The sequence below is a fragment of the Gopherus flavomarginatus genome, chromosome 14, assembly GCF_025201925.1.
Source record: "Gopherus flavomarginatus isolate rGopFla2 chromosome 14, rGopFla2.mat.asm, whole genome shotgun sequence".
In the NCBI taxonomy this organism is placed as follows: domain Eukaryota; kingdom Metazoa; phylum Chordata; order Testudines; family Testudinidae; genus Gopherus; species Gopherus flavomarginatus.
Window position 1 is genome coordinate 7,515,204 of NC_066630.1, and position 17,509 is coordinate 7,532,712.

The 17,509-nt window shown below is 41.1% G+C and overlaps 1 long non-coding RNA gene across 1 annotated transcript in view; it reads left to right on the forward strand.

Moving 5' to 3' along the window:
* Positions 1-2,558: 2,558 nt before the first annotated feature.
* The window catches only part of LOC127034466 (uncharacterized), a 36,010-nt gene continuing 21,059 nt past the window's right edge, over positions 2,559-17,509 (forward strand). Inside the window, exons 1-2 of the long non-coding RNA XR_007769401.1 lie at positions 2,559-2,612; positions 6,037-6,212. This is a non-coding gene — a long non-coding RNA (uncharacterized LOC127034466). The remainder of the gene's footprint in view (positions 2,613-6,036; positions 6,213-17,509) is intronic.

The window sequence follows — 17,509 nt, forward strand, 5'->3', positions numbered from 1 at the left end:
CACCCCGTGCACCAACGACCCACGCGCTCAGCTACTCAGTCTTTCCCCTGCGTACACCCTTTCGTACAGTAACGTGCACACCAACTACACACCCCTTCCTCCTGCGCCGGCTGTACCCCTCTTCCTTCCACCCGCACACGTGAGCCTGAGCCCAGCACCCTTCCTCCTCGTCAGATCTCGGTCTGCCCTTGCCCCCCTCCCTTTGTCTATCCTCTGAAATGGGTGCTTCGCAAATATATTTTAATACAAAACGTAGAAAGTAACCCCCTCCCCCGGAAGATCACCCAAAGATCAGAGCTATCAGGGCTCCCTGGTGAATGGTCAGTAGGAAATGGACTGGCTTTTTGAGCGTGTTGGGAACGCTGAGTATCATTCTGGGGAACTGATTCGGAAGTTAAGGAAAGGAAGGAGAACCGGGTGGCAGAACAGATCCCCCATAGAAGAGATGCTTTTATCTTTACCAAGCCGGGACTCAGAGCCCATAACTCTAGGGATGCATTAGAGACCTGGCAACGAGAAGAATGCCTGGTGCTGAAGAGGCAGGAATCAGAACTTAGTTCTACTGAGATTTCCTCCGCTTTAAAACGCTGTTTTGGATTTGGCTTTTCGGGGCGGGTGCCTCTAAACTCCCGTGTTACAGAAGATGCCGAAGCTCAAGTATTTGAAAACAAAACCCAGATTCCTTTTCTTCCAAACAAATGATCGGATGGCAGGGAAAGCTGGGGTGGGGGGTTCAAAAGGAAATCGGCACAATGCAAATATGTATTTTTACAACCTAGGTAGGAACTTCTTCCTTTATCCTTTCTGAATGTCACCATATTCCCTCCCCCGCCAAAAACAAACAAAAACCCAGCACCGTAAACTTCTCCTTCGTAAATACACTTGCGAAAAACGAATCTTCTTCGCATACAAATAGCCCACGTGTTTGTCAGTGAACAACCCCCGGCTCAGAGCTAATCTCCCCCCCGAGAAGTAGTGGTTTATCTGAATAGAGGAAATATAGCAGGAAATATAAGGTGGATGCAATTGAATGAATCTGAAAAGACACAAACATGCGATCCAGGGCTAAACGTACCTGTTGGTTTTTACAGTAACAGACTATCAGGCAGAAAGCATTCTTCTTTGCCTATAAAACGACCTAACTGCCTCCAGTAAATTGTGACAACTCCGGAGAGAGCAGAAAGGAGAAACCAAAGAATCTCTGATGGGGGGTGGGGATGGGCTTGTTAAATGAGAAAATACATCCCCGTCTTGTGTGAGTATCATGAAATCAAAGTTAATCCAGCACGAAGCACACCGATGCTAGAGTTAAACTGAAACTCGGGTCCTCGTATTTCTTGCATTTTAGCAGGGAACAGTTTTTAGCCATCCTGGTTTCTAAACTTATTTTTTTAAAACCAACAACAACAAAACAAATTCGTTTGCTAATTGATGCCTCAGAATAAAGGATCCGATTTGCTTTCATAGCGGGCAGGTTTTTTTTAAAAGTAAACCCAAACGGATGGGAAATTGAAAATCAAAGTCGTTGTACGCCCAATGAATACATCTGGTTATCCTAGTCCATGGAGCCATCCATGGCCTCCTATGGAATTATGAACACTGCCAATTGTTTTAGCGAGCGTAGTCTAGTTTAACCGGTATTCCCCCCATGTCAAGAGAGGTTAATTTTAGGGGTCAGGGACTTATTTGGAGGTGCATAGACTGGCGCCCAGAAAGGCATTGCACAATTTGGGAGCAGCAGACACTGATTCTGGCTTATTTCCTTTCCTTTGGCAAACTAGATAACCTACAACTAATAGCCCTGTAAAGCTGCTGCCATTGTCCCTTTCCAGGGATTAAGGACTCACATGTTGTTGTTTTTTTCTATTGGTGGAAAATAAAAATGAGCATTTATGGGACACTGATCAAGTCTGCAAGCCAACTGTAAAGCTGAAAGATCAGTATCTTTAGCCAGTAAAATTGGACCGTGGATATTGAATGACCAATCTGTATTTGTTTTGCATGCTGAAGACCGTTTAACAATGTGCATATATTTCCATAGACCTGGAAAGTCAGTTTTTACAATCTTATCTGGCTCCAGAAATACCCTAGAGAAATAAATTGAATATCCATGCATTGCATGACTCTGAATTAAATCTACAGTCATACAAATAAGAGAATTTAAACTAATGACCGGTCTATAATGTATATGACAAAAGCCAGAAGATGTGCTTTGGAATCTGCAGTTTCATTCTTAACTCACTGTTGTGACAATATAGAAACAATTATAGCAGCTAAAAGAGATCTAGAAAGCATTATCTTTATTACTTTGTCTCCCAAATTTAATGTCAGTCACTCTTAATCCTTTGTATGTGACCTCCTTTTATCCTATTAAAAATCCAAAGGGAAAGGAATATGGAAAATTTTACAGCACATATTATTTCTCATTTAATCTTTCTGTTAAATAGATATTCAGGCAATAAAAATATAATTTACCTAAGAGTCTCTATAGTGTAATAAGTATTTGGACACCAATTAAACCATTGGGCAATAAAGAATACAGTTCTCTTTTTTTTTCCAGGAGAAAGACTGAACTATTTCTTAAAAACATGGTTTTTATTAATCAATATGTGGTAAGTACTCAGTATAATGGAACATTTCCTCTATCTCTGTCTCACTCTTTCTCTGTATGTGGGATGTGCTTCTAAAGTGTATTTTAGATAGTCACAGGTAGTGAAGGACTAGGGTGTAGATTGATACAATAATTAAATACAGTTCATTATTTACAAGCATGTAACAGTGGGAAGATCCTCACTAGTTGAGTCAGACCATCAGGGAAAATAATATAATTTTCAATAGAATGGGTCAATGAGGTACAAAGAACAACAAATAACTGGTTTAATTCACTTCCCCACAGATCAGAGCAGTTCTTGAGTTCTGATTTTATATATATATGTTCCAGTCTATCAGTTAAAACTCTATAGGGATATATATTCTCATTTCCAAAGGGCATGACTTATTCTAGACCCCATAAACTTCACATCATAATTGAAAGTGTAATATCACGATCAAGTTGAATTGTTTCCAAAATTCCATGAAAGCACTCTATTTTTTTTTGCCAAATGTTATTTGTTTTAAGATGAATTGTGGTTTTTCTTACTGTTAACTAAACAACAAAGGACTTCCATAACTTTCAGGCTTTGGGATTTTTTTTTGAGTAGTTTAAAAGTGTCTGAGATTAATGATATATATTAATGATTATATATCATGATCAATATCATATAATGAAGATAATATCATATATCTACATCTATATATAAAAGCACAATTTGGTAATACATTTTTTCCAATTTTCAGACCATATGGTATATGCAAAGGTTAAGACTAGAATGATTTTTCACAAATGAATAATAAACCTCTAAAATAAGATTGATGATGGGAAATTGGCACAACCTTAAGTGGATAATTCATTTTTTGTCAACTTTCTTTGTTTCCCGCACTGGCACATACAGTTTAAAACACACACACACACAACTATCACACCCTCGTACACAGAGACACAGACACCCGCTCTCTTTATTTTGGACCCCACACCCACTGCTTATACACCTTCATGCACAAAGGCACACATCCATATATATATATATATATATATATATACACACATACTGCATATAAATATTCACCTCTTCTGTTCAGAGGCTCTCACACAAAACATACACAGCTTGGGACTGGTTAAATTATTCATTGTGGCTAATTTATCCAGCCTTTTTATTTCTGTTTGTGAATTATCTGTGAACAAGTTATGATTTTTATGCATTTTTAAATTTTTTCAGTTGTCTGACTAGTTTCGGCAAACCAATATCCATGAATGATTTATTTGCAGATTGTTCACTGAATATTTGCTATTAAAACCTTGTGATTGGGCAACTAGCTAAATCACATGGTATTGTGTCTGTTTCCTGATTGCTGACAAATTTCTAAACAGGATGAATTCCCAATTCTTTTAGTGAATTATCATAAATATTCCAGGTCCACATTCCAGGTTGCTGTTTATTCATAATTCTTCTAATCTTTTGAGCAAATAAAAAGTTTTACAAAATGGTGCATTACCATTCTTAAATAGACAAAAACTTGTTTGCCATGCTTTTACTTTCCACGAATATTCTTCTGAATGAAAAAATCATTCTAAGAAATGTTTTTTGGTAGGGGAATAAAAGAGGGTCATGAAAACAAGTAGAGATGGTTGGGATTTTTTTGCGGGGGGCAAACCATTTTTCTGTCCATAAACATCATTAGTTGAAACTGAAAGTTCCTGGGAAAGTGTCAGTTTTGATGGGAATCTCAACAAAAACAATGGGTTTTTTTGAATAATAAGTTTTTAAATTCTCAGTTTCCCACAGTGACATTTTGAAAATGAACAATTCTGTTTTCCCAGTTAGAAATGACTTTCATTTGGAAAGTGAACAAATTATAGTTTAAATAAAAATGATCAAAATAGAATCAAAATATTTTCATGACCTTTATTTAAATTGGTTTTTGTTTGTGAGTTCATGAAAATTTTCAAGATAAAATCTTTGCCCCAATGAGGGATAGGAAAATTTGTTGAAATCTCAACTATTTTCCCAGGATGGGAAAATGGTTTCCCACCCAGCTCTAAAAATGAGCAAAGTGTATCTGCTAGTTTTGTTTGCAAGAATATTGGGAACACTTTTTTTTCTATTAGCACATGCAACATGTGCTCACAGCTCTTCCCACACTATGCACCATCCACAAACCAGACCCAACAAAACTCTTAGTCCGTACGCTCATGTGCACACACCAGACATACAGATATACAGCCTCTCCCACATGTAATTACCAGACACATACACACACAATCACCAGTCACATGCTCACAATCTGCCCATGCACACACACAGTCACGGCACACATACACACCATGCAAGCACATACACACCCACCTCACCTCTCCCTCCTCCCAATGAACAGACACACATGCATATTTTTATTGTATCTGTCAGGAACACGAAAAACCTTTCTGCCAGCACTCAGCACAGACGATTTATGAGCCCGGCCTGTTTGAGTGAAGAGGGGGTGGGGGTCAGGGGAGAAATGATGGGAGAGAAAATAGCCCATAAATTCTTCACTGTGATTTACACTGCAGTCCATTTGCAGTCCATTCTTTTCTGGAGGCTCACACACAGATCTCTCTCTCTCTCCCTCTCTCTTTCACTTTGGGGTCCTGAGTCGGCCCAGCTGGAGGAAGACAGCGATCAGAGTTCAGTTGGTGCAGACAGAGCTAAAGTAAACAGACGTGGTCATTCAGCAGGCAGTTAGCAGCCTTTGGACAGATGAGCAGGGCTTTGGGAAGACCACACACACAACCCCCCTCTAGACCACACAGGGACCAGACTGCATTGGGTTTGCACGCTACACACACACACATACACACACACATGCACGCAAGCAACACTCCTCCCACTACCAGGGGGCCGAGATTTCTTCTGGGCCATAAATGTTTTGGAGGAGCCTTCCTGCCCTGCTTCTGGAAACGTTTCCTGCCTCTTACCAGCTTTGCTGCTTGTGCTGCACAAGTCCCCCCTGCTTGCTATGTGATTAACTCCACTACCGTGCTGAAGAACAGGGTATACATTCCTGTGCAGGAGACATAGTGTACTCCTGGAAGAGTGCCACTACTACTTCCACAGCTAATAAAGTCATCTGCAAACCTTGTCCTTGTCTCCCTTCCAGGGAAATTCATACCATCTCTATAATTCCTCTTTCAGTTGCTATCTATTATGCACTCAAGGCTGTACTATCATTGGGCCTCAATCAATTTCCCTTTGTCCAAATGTCATTTTCAGGAGAAATCACCAGTGCCACGCATGAACTGCCTTTCATGCAGTCTTGAAATTATGCTCACGTTCAGCATATGCAACCCTCTCGCGAACCATTCTGTATATAGTTTTGGTTAATTCATCTGACAATATTTAGTTAACCGTTGCTCTCAGCCACTGCACAACATGTAGATGTAAACAACCTCTTTTTCTGTAGTGTATGCCAGGATGAAGTCATGAGGAAGAGACGTTCTTGAATTGCTTTACCACACTCTGCTCAATGCGCCTTTCATTCTCGTGACATTTGTAGAGCTGCTCAGACACATTCCTTCCACCACCACCACTCCTTTATCCCGTGAAGAGTGATCACTCTAGGGTTCTTTCGTAGCCCAGGTGAGCGTGTTATTTATTTTCTGTGTATCTGTGGCACAAAGGCATGGACCCTAAGTGGAGCGTATGTTTGTCTTCTTGCATTGTTCTTTTATTAGCCCTGGGCCCAAACAAAAAAAATTTGGATCCAAACACTCTAGGGCATTGGGAAAATTGGTAGAGCCCAGATCTGTGCCCAAATTTTGTAGCTGGCTGTTCAGTGATGGCCTGAACTCACATCTGGAAGAGCCATTTAAACACTGTTCAGATTCAGAGCTGAGTGTTGCATCTCAGGCTCATTTCTATTACTTGCAGCGATATATGCATGCATGGTGCCGTCAAGAGGGGAGAGCTATGCTGATGATAAGTTCCCTGCCCTGAAGGGTAAAAAGCACAAGCTAAAGGCACAAACGGATATAGTGCAAAACAATGGGAGACAATACAAATAGAGAAACCATGTGGCTGATGGCAATTATCAATGGAATGCATCATGCATGGAACAAGTGGGGTTTAAGGACATTTTTGCAAGAGGAAGGCAGGGAGAGATTGAACCTGGATAGGTTCCATGCGTAGGGGGTGGTTTGGAAGGAAGCATGGTGTAACCTAAAGGAGTCTTTTCTCTAGTGACCCAGGGGGCAGGCAGAGGAGTTAGCTTTCCATCATAATGACACCCCTAAACTACTGCTCAGGCTGCAAGTCAGATCCACTCCTCCAGTCGCTCTCCATCTGCAAAGCCTCAGCACATTACAGGGATGCTGACTCCTGGCCATACATCTTCATTTGATAAGGTCATTTGTGATGGGGAGCTGCTGAGCTGCCATGTTTTGAGAGAACAGCGGTGCTGCTGGATGCTGTCTTTTGGAGAGCTCTGTGCAGGGACGCTTACATAAGGTGTGGGTGTAATCTGGAAATTCCTGCTCCTCTTGAGAAGGCTAGATTTATATTGGGAGCTGGAGCTTGTATTTTGAAGCCATGACAACAGTGACAACACATCCCCTGAGGACCCACTCCAATGCCATACAGTCTGCCCAGCGTCTGCCCACACCTCATATGCACCAGCCGGCAGAGGAATATGCTGAGGTGTAGGTGCAGGCGCCCTCCTCGTGCACAGAGTGAGGGACTGCAATGGCTCCGTGAGCTCCAGAGCACACTCTGTGTGGCACAACTGAGCCCACCTTTGCTGTAGGGGAGGCTGGCAGGGACGCTGAGAATTGTTGCCTTCCTCTAGCACAGTGGTTCTCAGGGCCCCCCTGGGAGGCCATGAGCAGGTTTCAGAGTGTCCACCAAGCAGGGCCAGCATTACTCTCACTGGGGCCCAGGTCAGAAAGCTGAAGCCCCACAGTATGGGGCTGAAGCCCAGGGGGCTGAGTCCCACCACTTGGGGCTGAAGCTGAAGCCTGAGCAATGTAGCTTCGTGGGACCCCCTGTGGCATGGGACCCCAGGCAGTTGCCCTGCTTGCTACCCCCTAACACCTGCCCTGGCTTTTATATGCAGAAAACCAGTTATTGTGGCACAGGTGGGCCATGGAGTTTTTATAGCTTGTTGAGGGGACCTCAGAAATAAAAGGTTAAGAACCTCTGTTGTAGGAAACTGCACTGGGCCCTGGCATTGCAACTGAGCTGGGTGCATCCACCTGACTAATGTCCTGGAGGAGGGAGAAAGGTGAGAGATGCTGGAAGACACAGGAACAAGCTTGGCCCTTCCCATCTGTCTTTCAGTGTTCCTACTTTCAGATAGTAGAACTACGGTTAGTCTGGCCTCATGCATCAAAGACCAAATCCTGAGGACCTTGTTCAGTTTTTGCCCCAACTCTGAACAGACTTGAACATTTGCCCCTCCTTTAGGTGTTAACTTTGAACCTAAGCAATCTCCCCCACATGGCACAATGACCTCGCTTTTATTTTTTTTTAAACTTACTCACATCTTGGCCGTTAAATGAGCCCTATTCTGTCTTCTCTGCCTGCCTCTATCAACAGAGGAAGGGGATAATAAACCAACCCGCTATCCTATGCCACCTTCCAAGCTATGCAGAGCTTGAAAGAGAAGTTACCCCGTTAAAGCCTCTGCCACAGCCTATGAGCTACAACTGGCTCGGTGTTAAATGCATGAGATTATAAACCAGATCAGAGTTCACTCAAGTGAGCTCTGAGAAATTACATTTGCCTGTCAGTATCACGTTAAAGCATAACACAGGCTCGCATTTTCCCACTGCTTCAGCTCTGAGGGTGTTTCACTCCCTGCTGAGAAACATGAAGGTCAGGGCCTTTAGGTTTCCAGATCTGCCCTTGCACACCATTGGGAAATCTTACAACAGCCTTATTATTTCTGTATCCAGCCAGGACTGCCTAATGAAACCCAGAGATATGATGGACATGGATTGGAACTGTGAGGTAAGAGAGAAGAGATCAGTTGCATGGTTCATATAAACACGGCGACTATTCATGTAAGGATGTTTCAAAGGCTGGACTTCAGTGCCAGATCTGACAGCCCTTCTTCAGGCTGAGTAGCGTGTATGCAAGTAGTCTCATTGGCTTTGTTAAGGCTGCTCGTATCTGTGGATAAGGGTTGTAGTTCTTCAGATTTTATCTGGATTTCCTTCCAGATATGATTGCATTGGTGCCAGACAGAGGATAAATTTAGTGACAATGGAAAAACCCAACTCCATATCCTAAATAAGGAGAAAGGGGTGGCTTTGCAGGCTAGCTCAAGAGAGGCCATTGTCAAAGAAGGAGATGAAATAACAGTGGGAAATTTAAGACAGTTTGCAAACGGAAAAAGAGATTTAATGCATTGGGTAAAATGTGTTATGAATTTTTCACCCAACACGAATTATTCTTGCAATATCGAAAGCCTTGACTAGTATGAATGTAAAGGAGAAAGAGGCCGTGATCTGATTGTTCAGAGTACACCATTGATCATTCAGAAAACACTTTGTCCAGCATACACAAATGGGTCCGACTGCAATTCCTAACCCAATATGCCCTGACCCGTAACTTTGTAAAAGGGTGCCATGGGTCTATTCCGGGTTCAAAAGGAAAAAGAAGCTTTTCTTGGCAAGGAAATGCCTCCTAAGTAGACTGATCACAAACCAGGAACATGTAGGAAAACTGTGACTCAGTGCATTTCACTCTTGGCATTTAAGGGGCTGAAAAATGATTGCAGCTTCCTTTGGCAACTGCAGCCGGAGCCTGAAGAAGTGACCTTTAAGGAGATTCTGTTTACTCCAACCACAGACTGAGAAGCATTGCGTGATCTCTGTAAATCTCTGTTCTCTGCCTTGGCTCTGACCCCACAGCCTCTCGTCCAAACTTGCAGCAGTTAACAAACAATAGAGAGAAAGAGAGAGAGAGGATACCTTGAAAATACTGGTCTAAGATAAATTGCACTGATTCTTTCCCATAGGATCTGAACAGATGAGAATTGCATAGACATCCTCTGCACCACAATAGAGCTATATGCAAGATGCAATGCAAGGCTTTCTAATTGCATAACTAAATCCACAATATTTCACACAATATGGTTTCATAGTTTCTGGAGACGTGCCAAAAATGCAGATCCATAGGTTTTGTCTTAGCACTAATCAAGATGCATCAGTTTTAACTAGAAGAATCTCATCCCTGAATCACCCTGCTCCTGGGGAAAATAAATTCTCATCTGACATAGCTCCACTGAATCAAAGTAGTTACCCCAGTAGAGAACTTGGCCCAATAGAAATTCTGTGATTGTGTTGAATGGGAGCAAACTCTGACTGACTTATGATGGTGATTATTATATGCATTTACTGGGGGTCCATCACTGTGAAATTTGGCTCATTTTACATGGTTTAAATTGGGTTCCTTTAGCATTTCATTTCTAATGAAAGGAGCCTTTGCATCATGCCCCCACCCAGCCTCATACAGCAAAGAAAACCCACCCAGTTGGCTAAGTGCCCGGTGTTCACTAGGCGGGGCTTAGTTTGAAAATCTAGAACAATCTTTCCCAAACTTGGGATGCTGCTTGTGTAGGGAAAGCCCCTGGTGGTCCGGGCCAGTTTGTTTACCTGCCGCGTCCGCAGGTTCGGCCGATTGCGGCTTCCACTGGCCGCAGTTCGCTGCTCCAGGCCAATGGGAGCTGCTGGAAGCTGCGCAAGCCAAGAGACGTGCTGGCATCCACTTCCTGCAGCTCCCATTGGCCTGGAGCAGTGAACCGCAGCCAGTGAGAGCCACTATCGGCCGAAACTGTGGACCCGGCAGGTAAACAAACTGGCCCAGCCTGTCTGGGGCTTTCCCGACATAAGCGGCCGAACAAGTTTTGGAACCACTGATCTAGACAATGAAATGTGGCTTGCAATGAATTTTGAAATCTCACAACCTGTGTCGAATGTGTATCATTTCAAGTGTGTCCATCACTGTGGAATTTAGGTGCCAGTGTAGGCAGGTCCAGATTGAGCTCTATTTCCATTTGGAGAGAATTTCCAAAGCCTTCTACCAAAAGTCTCATGTAAGTAGTTCCCACTGCACATCTTTGTGGGTCAGTTGCTTATCACTAAACCCTAAATCACGCCCCCTTGTTTGCTTTCCATCCAAAAATTTCCTAATTCTTTTGAGTACCAAAAAAACCGCCCCCGCCCCTAGACTTAAAGGCTCATGTCAAAATATCACAATCAACTGTACATCAGGCCAAATTCTGTGCTGGCTTACACCCCATGCAGCACCACTGAAGGCTGGTGTATGTCTGTGTGGAATTTAGAACCCCTGGGCTTTATTTGTCATTTTTAAGGAAATAAGAGGATCTGCTTTTCCTGATATGGGCTAAACAGGAGTCTTCCTAAACAATGCTGAAAGGGTTCCCATTACAAAAAATTCCTAGTGAATGGAGATTTAAATTTAGATCTGGCTTTCTAATGCTGCTCTTCTGCCATTGCATTAGGCACCAATTGTTTACATTACAGTTTTGTGAACAATTAGAGATCCACAATTCATGCTTAAGAGATGAATGCTATTAATGTCCAACAATATTGCTACTTCTTTCCCTTTTCCCAATTTTCTTATTATATGATATTCAATGCCTTCCTCTTTGGTTTGAGTGTGGGGACAAACAATCCATTTTAAAGTATGTAAACTTCCTTTCCCTGGTGAATCGAGGCTGGTTACCTTGCCATGGAAATTTGGGATGGTTTCCAGAAATTAGCAGGAAAAATATTGAAATAACTCTTTTTTTTTACCCTAGGATCCTATTCTGGGGAGTATACATTGGTATAGTGTGTGTGTGTGTGTGTACACACGTACGCATGGATCCACCCAACAATGTTTGTTTAATATTAAAAAAGTACAGAAATAACACATACATCTCCCTCTCTCTCTCGGCCAAATCTGTGTGTCTTCCACAGCTATGGATGGTCCTTAATGCAGCAGAACAGGATGCAGGGAGCCTGGGTGGGGGTTTCTGTGGAAAGATGAAATTCAAGTAGGGCCCTGCTCTTTCTTCATCCAGCTACACCCACCCAAAGCAGGGAACTCTGCCCTGATGGAAGTTTTAATAGGGATTTCAAAGTCTCTAAGGGAAGCTTGATCCCCCATCTCCCACTGAAACATTTGTGCCTTTGAAAATTTTCCCCTTGACTGAGAGGTCGCTGTTGAAATGTAAGACGATTCTACAACATTTTATAGCAATCCATTTTCTGTTTCGTTATCAAGGTTGGTTCCAACCTCCCACCCCCATAATATTTATTATTTTCTATTAATTTTTATACAATGAAATGCAGATGGAGTTGGAAGGGCAGTGATGACGCATCTTTTTTTCCAACAAAATTTGGGCTGTTTCAAGGCATTTTCCATTGTTCTTGTCCCTTGTATACAGACAAGAAAGAGGCGGTTTATCTAGCCCGAAATCTTGACTAAGAAGCTGGTGTATCTATAACATACAATTACCCATGGTGTCTTCCAGCTCAGTTTGAACACTAAACTACTAGTTGAATTGCTCTTCTTGCAATTATATGATGAGATTTAGAGTACAGGGCAATTGGATGGGTAAAGTATAAAATAACTTTTATTAATTTCCTGTTACGTTATTTGCTGAGTGTCAAGAGCTCTGCAGAGAATATAGAGTATGACATAGCCCCTGCCCCAAGGTACTTCATGTATAATTGTACCTGGGCCTACATTTCCTTTCATGAAGGACTAAGTGGAGATTCTTTCCTTTCAATTGTGCTCTAAACTTTAAACTCTTTTCTTACTGTGTTAGGTGCCAGGAAGTTTCTCATAAGAGAGGCAATGCAGTGAGGTGGTTAAAGGAGAGACCTATGGATCAATGCTCCTGGGTTATACCAGGCTCCATCACCATTTGTTCTATGACTCAGGGCAATGCACAAAAAGCTCTGTTAAAGTGAGATACAATCTCTTGAAGAGCAAACAATAATACATGCTCCTTTTGAGTTCACTTTCAAGTGACTAACAAAAACATTTGTGGAAAGCAAATTTCAGAGATACAGACTTGAGGATTCACAGAAACCAGATATGAAATTTTGTGCTGAAGTATTTATGCCTGAAATGCTTGTGTGCTTATCCCATCAGGGAACAAACCATATGACTTACCTGACAAATCACACCCAAGCAACACTGCTCTGATTTTGAATATTGGCGATCAAAGCATGGAGAAACTAATTGGAAAAGCAATTCCTTGCCTAGATTTGAAAAATAAATTTGGAGAAATCCTGACTTACTTTTGGATACTCCAGGAGCAGAACAAGGCTAAATCCACTGTGAACATGAGTTGTGGTGACCTACTCCATTAGTTCTTGTTTTGAGGCTTAATTATTTAAGGTCTGTTTCTGTAAATGCTGCTTAACTTTAACCACATGAGCAGTTGAGTTGATGTCAGTGAGACTACTCATTTGCTGAGCATTTACATGATCTGTGTCTTGTTTGCAAAAATGCATTGAGGGCCTCTGCTGAAAAAGTGAAAAGTATCCTGATTAGTAATAATAATGAATGTATTACAAATACTGATAATGTTGGAGACATCTAGCTATACAAAGATTTGTATGCGAGAAAGATGGTGACTCAGTTACCTTCAGATTATAGTGAAAAAGTGTTATAATTATTTTTTATGTCAAATACTTAACACTGAAACAAACACTGTTTGTGAAGGGTTCAGAGTTGCATTTTGGTTGGAGCATAAGAAGAGAAAGGCAAGTTATATTACATCAGACGTTTCTGTTGTTGCATGAAATACTTTGAGCCTCAGACTCCAGGGCTCCTCCTGATCTTGAATCTAATCATTCTGTGCAGCCAAAATGTTAATCCCCAGAGACTCGGAGCTGCCTACAGTAATAAATGAGGCATCATTTGGAAAATAGTGAAATTTGGACAGAACTTTCTTTGGCTCAATCCAACTCCTTATATTCCAAATATGTACTAACCACTCAGGGAAGATTAATACATTAAAACAGTCCTGCATCTCTATTAACATGCAAGTTGGATTTATTTTGTTTCCTTCACCTCTGCATCCTAATATCTATAATTATTATACATTTTACAGTTTGAATACTGGCAATTGTTTGCCCAGAATGCATGAGTGTTTGGAGCCAAATCTTTAATGTGTGCATGACAGCTTACCTAATTTGCATGTGTAGTTATCCGAATTGCTGTATGCAAATCCATTTTCTGCATTTTCTACAAAGGATCAGAACTGGAAATTTATGTACACTGTCTTAACCTCCTGCGCAATCATTATTGCATATGAAAATCAGGCCTATGTTTTCTGCATACTTTTGTTCACCTAAACTGTTTGGAAATCTACCCTACAGGATCCAAATATTAATTATGAACTGGATATTAAACTTCAAAAGACACAGACAATACTTCTGTAATTTGTCTACTAGCCCCTCCTTTGCTTTTATGGCATATAAAAAGCAAACAGTATCTTTTCCTGCAAATATTGCTAAATTATATTATACAACCTATCCATCCCAGTAATGTGAATACTCAGTTGAAATGATTTAGACTCTGACCAAAGCCTGTTGAAAGCAAAGGGAGTATTTCAATTGATTTCAATGGTTTTCGGATCAGCCCCTTGCTTAGCCTTCATTTGTAAATTAATTCTAGGAGCTGAACAAAAGGACAGCTTTATTTGTTTGCCTGTAAATTACCAATAATGTGATTTATTAATTACACTGTGTGCATTAGTGTATAATTCAAATAGACTTTATCACAAATCTAGGAAAAATTGCCCTTTAAATTGCATATGGCATGACATTTGCTTTCTGATTGTTTAGGAAAAATTCAAGGCCAAGTATTCACACACAGAGAATGCTCAAGATATATGCAGTGAAACCCACTCAGAATGAGAAGTTTGCAGATTTCACTCTTATTTCTAGGGTTTTGCTGCACTGAAAAAAAATGGTTTAATTGTAATAAGGATCCTTTGTGTACTGTATAGTATCAGCACTGATGCTGCACGTACCCTATTGCAAAGAATAACTGGTTAAGTCATGTGGTATCACAGACTTTAAATGTCCCTGCAGAATATTCACCTTAGTGGGATAACATATGTAATTTGGATCTTAGGAGGGAAAATGATAGAAAATGAAAACATACAGGTGGGTGAAATACTACTAATACACAAATTCTCCTGCTTATGAAATATATCACTGCTCTTCTCCTCACTAGAATTTTTAGACGTATTTGCAAAGTAAACCTTAACAGCTCATTTGGAGGAAATTAGAGATGAGTGTTGGGGCTCCTGAGTGATTTTACTTTCAGTTTGTGGAGGGACATGTTCTGAAAGAGAAATGAATGCGTTCTGAGAAGAAAAAGGGGGTATCTGTAATCTACAAATCTGAAAGATCTCTCTGAGAGAGGTAAGCCTTGTTATACCTAGTTTACATATGGGGAAACTGAAGTCAGAGAGAAGCTAAGTGAGTTTCCAGGGTCACCCAGTGAATCAGTGATGAAGCTGGGAATAGAATCCAGGTGTCTCATTCCCTATCCACTGGACTATGCTGATAATAATGCTAGTTCTTACATAGTGCTTTCATGAACTGCTGACCTGAATTCCCAATTTCCTTGTCATCCAAAATATGGGTTTACAAAGCCTGTTTTTGTGTCCCTCAAGACTTTAATAAATTGAGGTTTACTTGTATACTTGGAATAAAAAACCCGCTATAGAACTGACTATATTAGATGAATAGATTATTCCATCATTAGTTTCTATGATGACTAGTTATCATTTGTATAAGTCTTTTGCAGACAAAACCTGAGATGGGTCCCTGCCCCAGGAGCTCCTAATCTAGATAGAACAATAGATTTGATCTGAATTTTAAGTAACAAAATTGGATTGAGTCCAAACTTGTCCCTTTCTGATTCAGACAATCATTCATTCATTCAGAAAAAAAGTGAGGCCTTTTCTTCTACTAGATGTTTCTCCAAATTGATGATCTTCATAATCCCGTTTTACTTTTTCACTGAGGTCAGATCGTGGCCCATTCAGTGTGCCTGCACAGGGGAATAAGTGGGTATAAGTTTCTCCCTTACTCCTTTCTACTAGCTCTCAGTATTGATGGGAGGGAAGCATCCCCCGCGATCTTGGTTCCACCTCCCAGTGCATTGGGCGGCACAGTTGTGCCAGCATACTGGGGTCATATGAATGCCAGCCAGGTGTAGGAGTGGCCCAGGGTTTGTCACCCTCAGAGCAGGTATGGAATGGGAGGGAGATTATGAATCTCTTCTGCTTCCTGAGCTGGTCCTTGGGCAGTGCAACAAGTCACTGGCCCATTCACAGGTCTTGTGGCAAAGCTGCAGTCTAGCACTGAATTTGTCAGGCAATGTGCATATCTAAATCTCTGACTCTTGTAACTGGGCTTTCCAAAGGATTAGGCTAATGGCATTTAGACAAAGGACCACTCTCCCATCTCTATGAGCGCTGCTGTAAGTTCTTGTCTAATGTGGAGTTTTTGCCAGTATAATTGCTTTAAAGGGTGTTTCTTTATAAATTCTTGCTCTAGAGCTTAAGAAAGCAACACATTTTGGGCTTGATCCTGCCTTCTGTGTGCATGCTCAAGAGTCCCACTGATATTTGGGTGTGCGAAGAACAAGATCCTTTGTTTTTCGGTTTATATGCGCTTGGTATCCATCATTCTGATTAAGAATCTGCCCAAGGCTTTCTTTTAAACCCCTATTTCTCCTCCCCCGCCAAAAAAAACCCCTCTCATTTGAGTTCAATGCGGAGTTTATCTGTGCAAGAACTTCAGGAAGGGGCCATGGGATCAAGACCAGGAACTCATGGGTAGGCTTTTGAATGAAATCTTTTACAGTTAAACCTATACAAGCCTCCTTTGCTTCGGACAACCTTTTGTTTTGAGCCGCTCCAGCAAAGGTTATTTATTGGGTGAAATCCTGGTTCCATTGATGTCAATGGGAGTCTTGCCACTGACATCAGTGGAGCCAGGATTTGTCTCTCTACCCTAATCTGGGAGGTTATATCCAGCACCCCTTGCTTTTGTCAGTGTTTCAAATGCTGAATGTGTCCATCTGGTTTTTCAGCACTTATAGATTGTATCCAGTGGTTGGAAACTGTTCTTTTAAAGCACAGGATTTTAATAATAAATTAGTAATATTTATGTATGTCTTAAATTTTCAATTCCCATGTGTGATTAAAATGTATGAGTGATGAAGGAATCTCTGAAAATCTGGAGGTTCAACTTGCATACTGTTGAGTCAACCATGATCGTATCTAAATCTCTTTGGAATCTTACAAAAACATATTTCTTATCATTCCTGAGTTTGTAACTCTGCAAGGAGAGCCTTTTTTCCTCTTAGTTTCCTGCTACTTTTGCTAATCTCAGCTGAGACCAGCACTGAAAGAAATGAACAAGGAAAAAAAAAAGAAGCAAAACAAGTTAACCAAAGTCTTCCAAACCTCAAAAAGCCTTTGGAATTAAGTTCTGGTAAAGATGCAGGTTGATGCTTTTATTTGATCTGAACAGGTTTTTCCCATCTGGAGAAGACAGGGTTCAAATAAAAACACCAGGCATTTTGAATATGAAATGTTTGGCAAACTCTAGACATCAAAACATCTGTTTAAATCTGATTTAAGTTGAGATTTCTCTTCCCCTCAAAGCATCTGGCATTGCTTTCTTGCTTATCTCTTTGATTCCAATTACAACACCATCTCGTCTGTGGTTTCACTCTTCGTTATGAAATCATGTTTTATTTTTAAAACCCAATAATGGTGGAACCAATCTAATTAAATGCTGAAACCAAAATACCACAGAGAGACTTTTCCCCCCCTTTTACCGACGAACGGGAGATTAGAAGTCAGATTATTATGAAATCTGATGCAC